Here is a 9,816-nt window from a genome sequence, read left to right as displayed (position 1 = left end):
ACAAAGGGATGAAGCAGGAACGGTGGAGGTCTTTCCCCTTCCGCGGCCGGACTGCTTAGGACCAGTCCGCTCTCGCCTCTGCACCGACCGCCAAGACCAGGGAGGCGGAAGGACCACGGCGCCGCGGCCGCTCTCCCGCCCCTTAGCGCGCCGCCGTTGCTGGGCAACACCTCCCAACCTCCGCCCCCGGGCGAACACGTGACGCGCATGTCACGTGACGGGACGCCGTCCTCCCGCGGAGGGGTGTAAACAGGCCCGGTGGCGGCCGAGCTGCGGGCCTGCTGCATCCTGGTGTTCGGCATGCTTCGGGCGCGCCGGGGCGGCCCCGCCGCGAGCTCCGCGCCCACCTGAGGTAACTCCTGCGGCCTCGGGACGGGCGTACCTCACGCCGCTTGCAGTCGCTGCTGCTCGCCGCCTACAAGGCCGGCTGAGCCCCCGGCCCCGGCAGGGGGTGTGGCTGCCGGCTGTGCAGTGCGCGACAGGTGGGGTGGGAGTGGGCGGCTGCCGAGGCCAGGGCTCTGCAGCGCCCTGCTTCGCGGCCCTGGCGTGGAGCCGGTCGAAAGGCGGCAGCGACCCCGGGTTGTGGGCCCTTCCGTTCCGGCTGCTCGAGGCTTGCCCCCGGGGCCGGGCCGAGCCGGGGGCCGCAGGATCCGTCGGGCGCTGAGGGCCTGGGGCTGCCTGCGTGGAGTCCCGGTTGCGGGCTGTGAGACCTTGGGCAAGTCAGCCTCAGCCCTGGCCCTGGCCTGAGTTTCCACATCTGTAACGAATGTCTGGACTAGGTGATCTTTGAGGACCTTCCACTTTTGACGTGTGTGATCTCGAGAGAGAGCTGCATACTTTGGAAGCTGCCAGAGGAAAAGCTTAGGTAGATATGTCTTTTAATTGCTAAGTTCCTGTTTTTAAATTTTTCATCTGATACGATTTGGATTCTTGTTCAACTGGGGGAAGTTTTTAATAGAAAACTTTTATACAAAGTAATGGTTTATGTTGCTGTTTTTTTCAGGCTTTTCTCATGCAACAAAACCTTTCTTAGAACTTCCTTTAGAAGTCCAATTAATTAAAACAGAAAGAAAGAAAGAAAGAAAATCGAAACCTCTGTCTGCCTCGCTGTCTTCCTGCTTTACTGCAATACCCCTAAGGGCCCCCAGGGATCACAGGTTGAGAAGCACTGTTAACACTGTTGAGGAAGTGTTCTGTGTTTGTTAATTTGACAGGCTCTGGAAGATGAATCTTTTGCTTACGTGGAGTTTTCTATTATTTTTCCTTCAACTTTGTTCGACTGTATGTCATACAATTAGAGAGACAATTAGTATATTTTGCAGATAGACTTGGAAAAGACCCCCAAATTTCCGATGGACCTGTTTCTATCTTTTCTTGTATTCCGGGCCCAAGGGATGTGAGTGTATGTTTATAATAGTGGGACTTAATGCTCATTGCTGGCCTAGTTGCTCAGGTATAGAATGGGAGTGGAAGACTTTTTGCAAGACTTTTATTTAGACCCAACTGAATGGATTAGGACATTTCCTCCGAAAAATATGTAAGTTGGGAAAGTACATGACTTAAAATCGTTAGAGCCATGGAATAACATGAACATATCACAAATTTTGAGACTCTGGATCTTGAGAGAACTGGGTTTAGGAGAAAAGGAGGTTCTGTTTCATCTAGTGAGTGAATGTATAAACAATATGAAGTGGTCTGTAGACCAAGAATTATCAGGATGATTTTTTTTTTAAGAGAAATGCTTAGTTTCCTGTTTTGTTTTCGAAGACTAGGGTTGATAAGAGATTTACTGAAACTTGGAAGTTTGATATTGAAAGAGGAAAACCATAGCCTTTTACAGCTTGTCCACTTGGTGCTTCTGTGAGGTGAACCAGAATCGGAGGTTGAAAGAATAATGAACGGAACCCAAGGAGACCTAGTGGAATATGTTTTCTCTTTTTAAAGTAACTCACTTCCTTAATCTTTGGTGTAGGTTTAGGTTAAGTCACCTCTTTTCTTTAGGTCTCAGTTTCTGCTACAAAGTGAGGAAATTGGATTGATTACTGCTGCATTTGTTGGCTTCAGTTAGGGTTGCCAGATAAAATACAGATAACTTAGTTTAAATTTGAATTTCAGATTAACGGTGAAAAAGTTTTTAGTATAAATATTGCATTTTTAGTATAAATAATGCATTATTAAAAAATCCATTGTTTATCTGAAATTCAAGTTGAACTGGGCTTACTGTATTTTTATTTGCTAAATCTGGGGACCCTACTTCAACATTTTTGTCTCCTTTAAATTAGTTCCAGGAAGAAATTATAGATGCACAGACAGGAATGAATTGATTCAACCAGCCAAGACTACCTATTTGTTATCAGCAGTAGTGTGTAGTTCTTGAGAAACAACTCTGTTTCACTTGTGGTCCTTGTCATGAAGCAGTTCCTTTTCTGCCATAAGCACATAATGTTTAGGTTTATACTCTTGGTGGTAAACAATTTTTTTAAAATTTTTAAATTTAAAAAAGATTTATTTATTTTAGAGAGAGAGAGAGAGCTTGAGCAAGCACAGAAGGAGGGAGGAGCAGAGGGAGAGAGAGAGAGAGAATCTTAAGGAGACTCCACCTGGAGCCTGACTGGAGCTCCATCTCATGACCCTGAGATCACGACCTGACCTGAAACCAGGAGTCGGATGCTCGACCATCTGTGCCACCAAGGTGCCCCGGTAAACAATTTAAATATCTGAAGGCAAACAAAACAAAAAAAAACCCTAAAATTTCTAAAAGTAACAAATTTGGGTCATGAAATGGTATGTACTATATTTTTTCTGTAAAAGATGTAACACTACCTGTCCTTCAGTTATATGATTGACTTTAAGATATGTTCTAAGCAGTGCACTGTTCTGATGGTAAATAATCTTTCAGGAAGTTGTTATGCCTTCGATTTGGCCCCTGGTGAATATGGAAAATAATCAGTGTATGCACTATAAACATTTTATATTTTAACTGACCACTGTTAATCTTGTATTTGCTATATCTTGAAGAATTTCAGTGTTGAAATTCATTTTCAAGGAGTATAATTATTTAATTCCTCAATTTTTGAGAGTTTTAAAGAAAACTAGGCCAAATCTTTACTCACCTCTCTCTGAAATTACTGAATTTTCAAATTCATTCATTCATTCATTTATTCATTCATTCAGTAGTCAACAAAAAATTGAGTGCCTTCTATAGCCAGGCTGATTAATTACTGCTCTAGATCTTTAGGTCCTTATCTTTGACAGAGGAGTTAAATCACGTGCATTCTAGGGATAATGTGATGAGGGCCTTGAAGTAATACAAATACCATGGAAACTGAGAGGAGGATGAGAACCCATCAGTTGATAGATTGAATGGCAGAACCTCCTAGAGGAGGTGGTATTTAATCTAGATCGTGGTGATAAAGGTTGGGTCAGGAAGACAGACTTACAGAAAGGTAGGAAGAAGCAGAAAAAGGCAGCGAATCCATCTTCTCATTTCTACAAAGGATACCCTTTGTTGGGTTAAAAGTGATTGGTAATATTGTTTATATGTAGTTTTTGGTTCCCTGTGATACTCTTCATCTGCATTAAGTATACTGGAATGAAATTTCTTCAGTGTGTATCTATATTAGATCTTCAAATGTCAGTGTAGCTCTCTGAAAAAAATGTTTGTGAAATGTGTCACATGTACAAAAATGTGTAATTTGCATATATAAAGCTCAAAAAATAACATATTATCACACCGTTGAAACCTGTGTGCCCCTTCCTGATTAGCCACCCCCTTTCCTTCTCTTCAGAAGTGACCACCATACTGAATTCTATCATTTCTTTGCTTTTCTTCATAAACTTATTTTATATGTATACAACCCACCCAAACATTGTTTACTTTTTCATGTTTTTGAACTTTATATAAATGGCATCATACGATGTGGATTTTTTTCTGAGACTTTTCCACTTAGGTTACTATGTTTAATTCATGTTTTTCCCCCCACCAAGGTTCCACCCATGTTAGTTTTTACCAAGTGTAAGGATTTTGCTGAGGTAAACACCTAGGATTGGAGTTGCTGCTTGTAGGGTATGGGTATCCGTGGTTTCCTAAATATTGCCAAATTACTTTCCATTGTAGTTGCGCTGTTTTAGTTTCCTCCCCACAGTGTATGAGAGTTCCTATTCCTATCCTGTCTACATGCTCTCTATTACTTGTTATGAGCAAATCATATATCTAATAAGAAAAGTCTAGTATCCAGAGTATGTAAAGAAGACTTACACCTCAACAATAAAAAGAAAAAGAATTCATTTTAAAAACAAAGGATTTGAATAGACATTTCTTTAGGCAGGACATACAAATGGCCAATAAGCACCTGAAAAGAAGCTTGATCTCATTAGCCACCAGGGAAGTGCAAATCAATACCCCAATGAAATACCGTGTCATACTCACAGGGATGGCTATAATCAAAAAGACATAATAACAAGTGTTGCAGAGATAGTGGAGAAATTAGAATCTTCATACACTGTTATGGGGAATGCAAAGTGATGCACCTACTTTGGGAAACAGTCTGGTACTTCCTCAAACAGCTGAACATAGGGATAGCAAATGGCACAGCAACTCCACTCCTAGGTTTATACCTAAAGAAAAATTAAAATATATATTTACACCAAAACTTGTATGCAGATGTTCACAGTATCAGTATTCATAATAGCAAAAAAAGTAGAAACAAATTTATGCCAGTTGATAAATGGATAAATAAAATGTGGTTTATATACAGGGGAATATTAGCCATAAAAGGAATGAAGTACAGATTCATGCTACAACATAAATGAACCTTGAAAACATGATGCTAAATGATAAAAGCGAGTCACAAAAGGCCACATATTGTATGGTTACATTTATACAAAACTTCCAGAATACACAGATCTATAGAGTGAGAAAATAGATCGGTGATTGGGAGTTGGGATGGCGGTAGATGGGAGATTTGATCATGAGTAATAGGTTTCTTTTTAGGATGATGAAATGTCCTAAAACTGATTGTGGTGGTGGTTGCACAATTCTCTGAATATGTGAAAAGCCATTGAATTGTACACCTGAGAGAAGGGAGGATATTAAAACAAAACAAAACACACAAAAGGTTGCTACGTTGTGAGCAGCCCTATGGAGAGGCCCATATGATGAGGGATCAAGACTTGCCCACAGCCACATGATTGAGCTTAGAAGCAAATTCCTCCTTCCCCCCTTTCACACAGAGCCAAGCCTTTAGATGATCGTATAGCCTGGCCAGCAGTTTTGACTGCAGCCTTATGATAGACCATGAGCCAGAGGTACCCAGTTTAGCTACCTAGATTGCTGACCCATAATAACTGTTAGATAGTAAATGTTCATGATTTTAAATGAGTTTTGGGGTAATTTGTTATGCACAATAAATAATACATGAGCAGTAACACTGCATTATGTGTTGCTTTTCATTTGGTGTTGTGGAAAGCCATGATGGTTAAGTTAATAAACTATAATTGACTCTTTTTTTAATCTGTCATTTTGTTAACCACAACTCATGACCAAGAGTAATACATTTCTTGAGATATTCTCTAAATTATTGGTGGGGGAGAATTTATGCTTAGAATAGGTTCAACTAGTTTTATTTTAATTTTTTGTTTATTATAATTTAAAAATTTTATAATCCTATGTGATGCATTATGAATCTTTATCAACCAGGGCAGGCCACTTCCAGACCAGATAGCAGTACAGAGTATTTCTCATATTGTCATGATCTCCTGGTAACCCTTTTATATTTAAAAGTTGTGAATAGTATTAATAATTTTAGACAGATTTATTATTTATGGCTTTAGCAAAGCACTCAGAAAATGGTTATTGAGACAAAATGGCAGTTCCCTAGAAGCAGCCTCATTTTATTGAAACCATATGAAAGGAGGGTAAAGATTTTTTTTTTCCTTTGAGTATTCCTGTATTTCAGTTGAAGAATGATTGACTCTATGGGTAAGGAACTCATGTGGGTTTTGAAATTTGATTTTAAAAATGAAGACATGTTTTGGGGCACCTGTGTAGCTCAGTTGTTGGGCATCTGCCTTCGGCTTGGGTCATGATCCCAGGGTCCTAGGATCGAGCCCTGCATCAGGCTCGAGCAGGGAGCCTGCTTCTCCTTCTCTAGGTACCCCCTGCTTGTGTTCCCTCTCTCGCTGTGTCTCTCTGTCAAGTAAATAAATGAAATCTATATAAAAAAAAAATGAAGACATGTTTAAAAAGGTTTTAAGGAGTCTCTTTGTCCTTTATTTTTCTTACCCTTTAAAAAATGTAAAAGATGTATATTTATTGATATACAAAGATATCAGAAATATTGTTATATGAAGAAAAGCAGGCCATAGACGTTTTCTCCTAAAAGTTTTATAGTTTTAGCTCTTATATTTAGGTCTATGATCTATTTTTAGGGTTTAGTACTAAGTGTATGTGGTATGGAGATAGGGATTTAGGTTCCTTTATGAATACACAGTTATTTTGGTCTCATTTATTGAAAAGATTATCCTTTCCCTATTGCATTTCTTGTCCTTCCTCTATTCTTTGCCCATTGTATTACCTTGCCATTTTATGTTGGAAATCAATTGGTGATACATATGTGGATCTATTTCTGATCTCACTCTTCTGTTGATTTGTAGGTCTGTCCTTACGTCAGTACCATACTATGTTTCTTACTGTAGCTTTATGTGGTTTGAAATTGGTTAGTATAAATTCTTTACCTTTGTTCTTTATTTTCAAAGATCTGCTTCAAAGAACTGTTTTTAGTTTTGTAGTGTACATGTCATGTACATATTTTGTCAAGTTTATATCTTAATATTTTATGGTTTTTGATGTTATAAATGGGATTAAAAATCATTTTCCACTTGTTCACTGCTAATATGTAGAAGTATAGTTGGATTTGTATATTACCTTTGTATCTGGTAGCCTTTCTAAATTCACGTACTACTGCTAGTAGTCTTCTCATTACTTTTTAAGAATTTTCTACATATGAGATCACTGAATAAAGACAGTTTTACTTCTTCCTTTCCAATCAGTATGCCATTTTTTCTCCCTGCCTTCCTGCCTTCTTTCTTTCCTTCTTAATTTCTTTCTTTGACCTAGTGTATTGGCTAGCACCTCAAATCCAACATTATGATAGAAGTGGTAAGCAGACATTCATGTTTTATTCCCAGTCTGAGTGAGAAAGGATTGAGTCTTATGAATGATACAACAAGCACTAAGTATAAAAATTTTTAAATGTTAAATTAGACTTAATAAAAATTAAAAACTTATGCACTTTAAAAGATGCTGCTAAGAAAAAGAAAAGATATGCTACAGAATGGGAACAGGAGCACCTGAGTGGCTCAGTCGGTTAAGCGTCTGCCTTCAGCTCAGGTCAGGATCCCAGGGCCCTGGGATCGAACCCCGCATTGGGCTCTCTGCTCAGCGGAGAGCCTGCTTCTCCCTCTGCCTGCCATTCTGCCTATCTGTGCTCTCTATCTCTCTGTCAAATAAATAAATAAAATCTTTTAAAAAAAGAGAATGGGAACAAATATTTGCATTTCATATATCTGACAGAGGACTTTTATCCAATGTGTATAAAGAACCTCTATAAATTGTTAATAAGGCAGACAATCCAAATTATAAAATTGGTAAAAGATTTGGACAGACACTTCACAAAAGAAGATATTTGAATTCACAATAGGCACATTTAAAATTCTCAATATATTCAGTCATTTAGGGAAATGCAAATCAAAATTATAAACAACTCTTTGCCTATAACGATGGTTACAATTGAGGAGATTGTATCAAGGGTTGGTGAAAATGTAGAACAACCAAAACTTACATGAATTGCTAGTAGGAGTCAGCTTAAATGTGCATTTATGGGATGATCCAGCAGTTCTAGTCATAAAAGATTACGTCACAAATGATTTACAACCAAATGTTCAGAGATCAAAACCGGAAATAGCCCAAATGTTCATCAGCAATTACACAGTGGAATACTATTCCACAGTAAAAAGGGAACTACTGATAATATCATGGCATGAAATTGAAAAACATTTTGCTGAGCAAAAGAAGCTGGACACAAAACAGTGCATACTGTATAATTCCATTCAATTCATCTTAAAGCCAACAAAACTAACCTATAATGAAGCAGTTTAGTGATTGCCTAGGGTCAGAGGGGGAGGAATTGACTGTAGAGGGGCAACAGGGAATTTTTTGCAGTGATAGAAATGTTCTGTTTGAATTTTAATTGGTTAGTGGTTATACTGCATATACTTTTGTTAAAAGTTTTCCAACATTACACTTAAAATGGGTATTTTATGTAAATTATGGCTTAATATAATTTATTTTAAAAAAGCAAGGGTGTAAATAGCATTTATAGAATAAGCATATATGTGTTGTATATATAGTATCTCTGTGTAAAACTTTTAAGTGTATGTATACACACATGCATAAGAAATGTCTAGAAGGATGTTCAGCAGTTGTTACTGATTATGTCTCGATGGTGGGATTTTAGGTGATTTTGAAAGAATGGTTGGACTTTCCTATATTATTTGAATTATTTTTTTCAGTGAACATGTCTTGACAAAAGCAAAACTTTTTTTTTGTTATCTGGAAGTTTTATCCCTTGATGTTTTCATCTTTTAAATATTGAATAAGCATTATAATAATTATGAAATATGTTTAGATCTTAAATACTTTTATTCTGTAATCACCACCAGTTAGGAACAAAACCTTACATTACCTCTGATGCCCCTTGGTCCTCCTCTCACCCCATCTTTTTACCTCCCCCCAGACATAACTGATGCCCTAAATTTGTGTTTATTATTTCCTTGTTATTTTTAATAGTTGTATCACATTTGCCTCTCTAAGCTATATTCCACTGTTGAACTTAATAACTAGAATAATAGTGTGTGTATATTTTCATCACCTGCTTTTTTATCCCACATGAGACTTGAGACTCACCCATGTTTCTGTATGTGGTTGTAGTCCACTGATATGTAATTGTTATATTGTATTACATTATATGGATATTCCATAATTTGATCTTTTACTCTTGGTGAATAATTGGGTTGTTATTTTTTCCTGTTATGAGCAGTGGTTATGTGAACATTATTTTTGAAGTTTATTTATTTATTTTTGGGGTAATCTCTCCAAGCACTGTGGGGCTTGAACTCATGACCCTGAGATCAAGACCTGAGCTGGGATCAAGAGTTGGATGCTTAATTGACTGAGCTACCCAGGCGCCCCTGATTTTTCTCATAACGGTGTTGGAGTGCCTGTTTTCTTTGTTTCTTTCTTTCTTTTTTTTAAGATTTTATTTATTTATTTGACAGAGAGAGAGCACAAACAGGGGGAGTGGCAGGGAGAAGGAGAGGAAGAAGCAGGCTCCTTGCAGTACAGGGGGAGCCTGATGCAGGACTCCATCCCAGTACCCTGGGATCATGACCTGAGCCGCCGGCAGTGGCTTAACCAACTGAACCACCAGGCGCCCTGAAGTGCCTGTTTTCATATGTATGTCTTTGAACATTCATGGAATTATTAGTATAGTAGAGTCCTAAAAGTGGCATTGTCTGGCCAAATGAGATTTAAATTGTGTAGTGGCAGTTGTTGCCCCGATTTTTATTTCAATCTATACTTCCCCTGATAATGTGTAGGTACCCTTTTTCCATTCCCTTGCCCATATTACCTGTTACCAGTCTCTATATTTTTCTGTATTTTAAAATTAATGTTTAAGTTTTCATCAAAATACTTGGATATTGTTTAAAAATAATGAACACAAAGGACGTATAATGAACACAGAGGCAATTTATGTT

The 9,816-nt window shown here is 38.3% G+C and overlaps 1 protein-coding gene across 3 annotated transcripts in view; it reads left to right on the top strand.

The window, feature by feature from the left end:
- The first annotated feature begins 231 nt into the window (after nt 1-231).
- MARCHF8 (membrane associated ring-CH-type finger 8) overlaps nt 232-9,816 on the top strand; it is a 144,649-nt gene continuing 135,064 nt past the window's right edge. For 2 of the 3 annotated variants that reach the window (XM_028098594.2, XM_088019777.1), the window contains exons 1-2: nt 232-352; nt 780-865. The gene's annotated coding sequence lies outside the window, so the exon portion shown is untranslated. The remainder of the gene's footprint in view (nt 353-779; nt 866-9,816) is intronic. The other variant, XM_028098593.2, reaches the window with a different exon arrangement.

The sequence above is a fragment of the Eumetopias jubatus genome, unplaced genomic scaffold, assembly GCF_037043125.1.
Source record: "Eumetopias jubatus isolate StellerSeaLion01/CBP00866 unplaced genomic scaffold, mEumJub1_p1.0 scaffold_17, whole genome shotgun sequence".
NCBI classification, from domain to species: Eukaryota; Metazoa; Chordata; class Mammalia; order Carnivora; family Otariidae; genus Eumetopias; species Eumetopias jubatus.
Note: the sequence above shows the minus strand (reverse complement) of the source record. Positions and strands in the feature narration are given on the sequence as shown.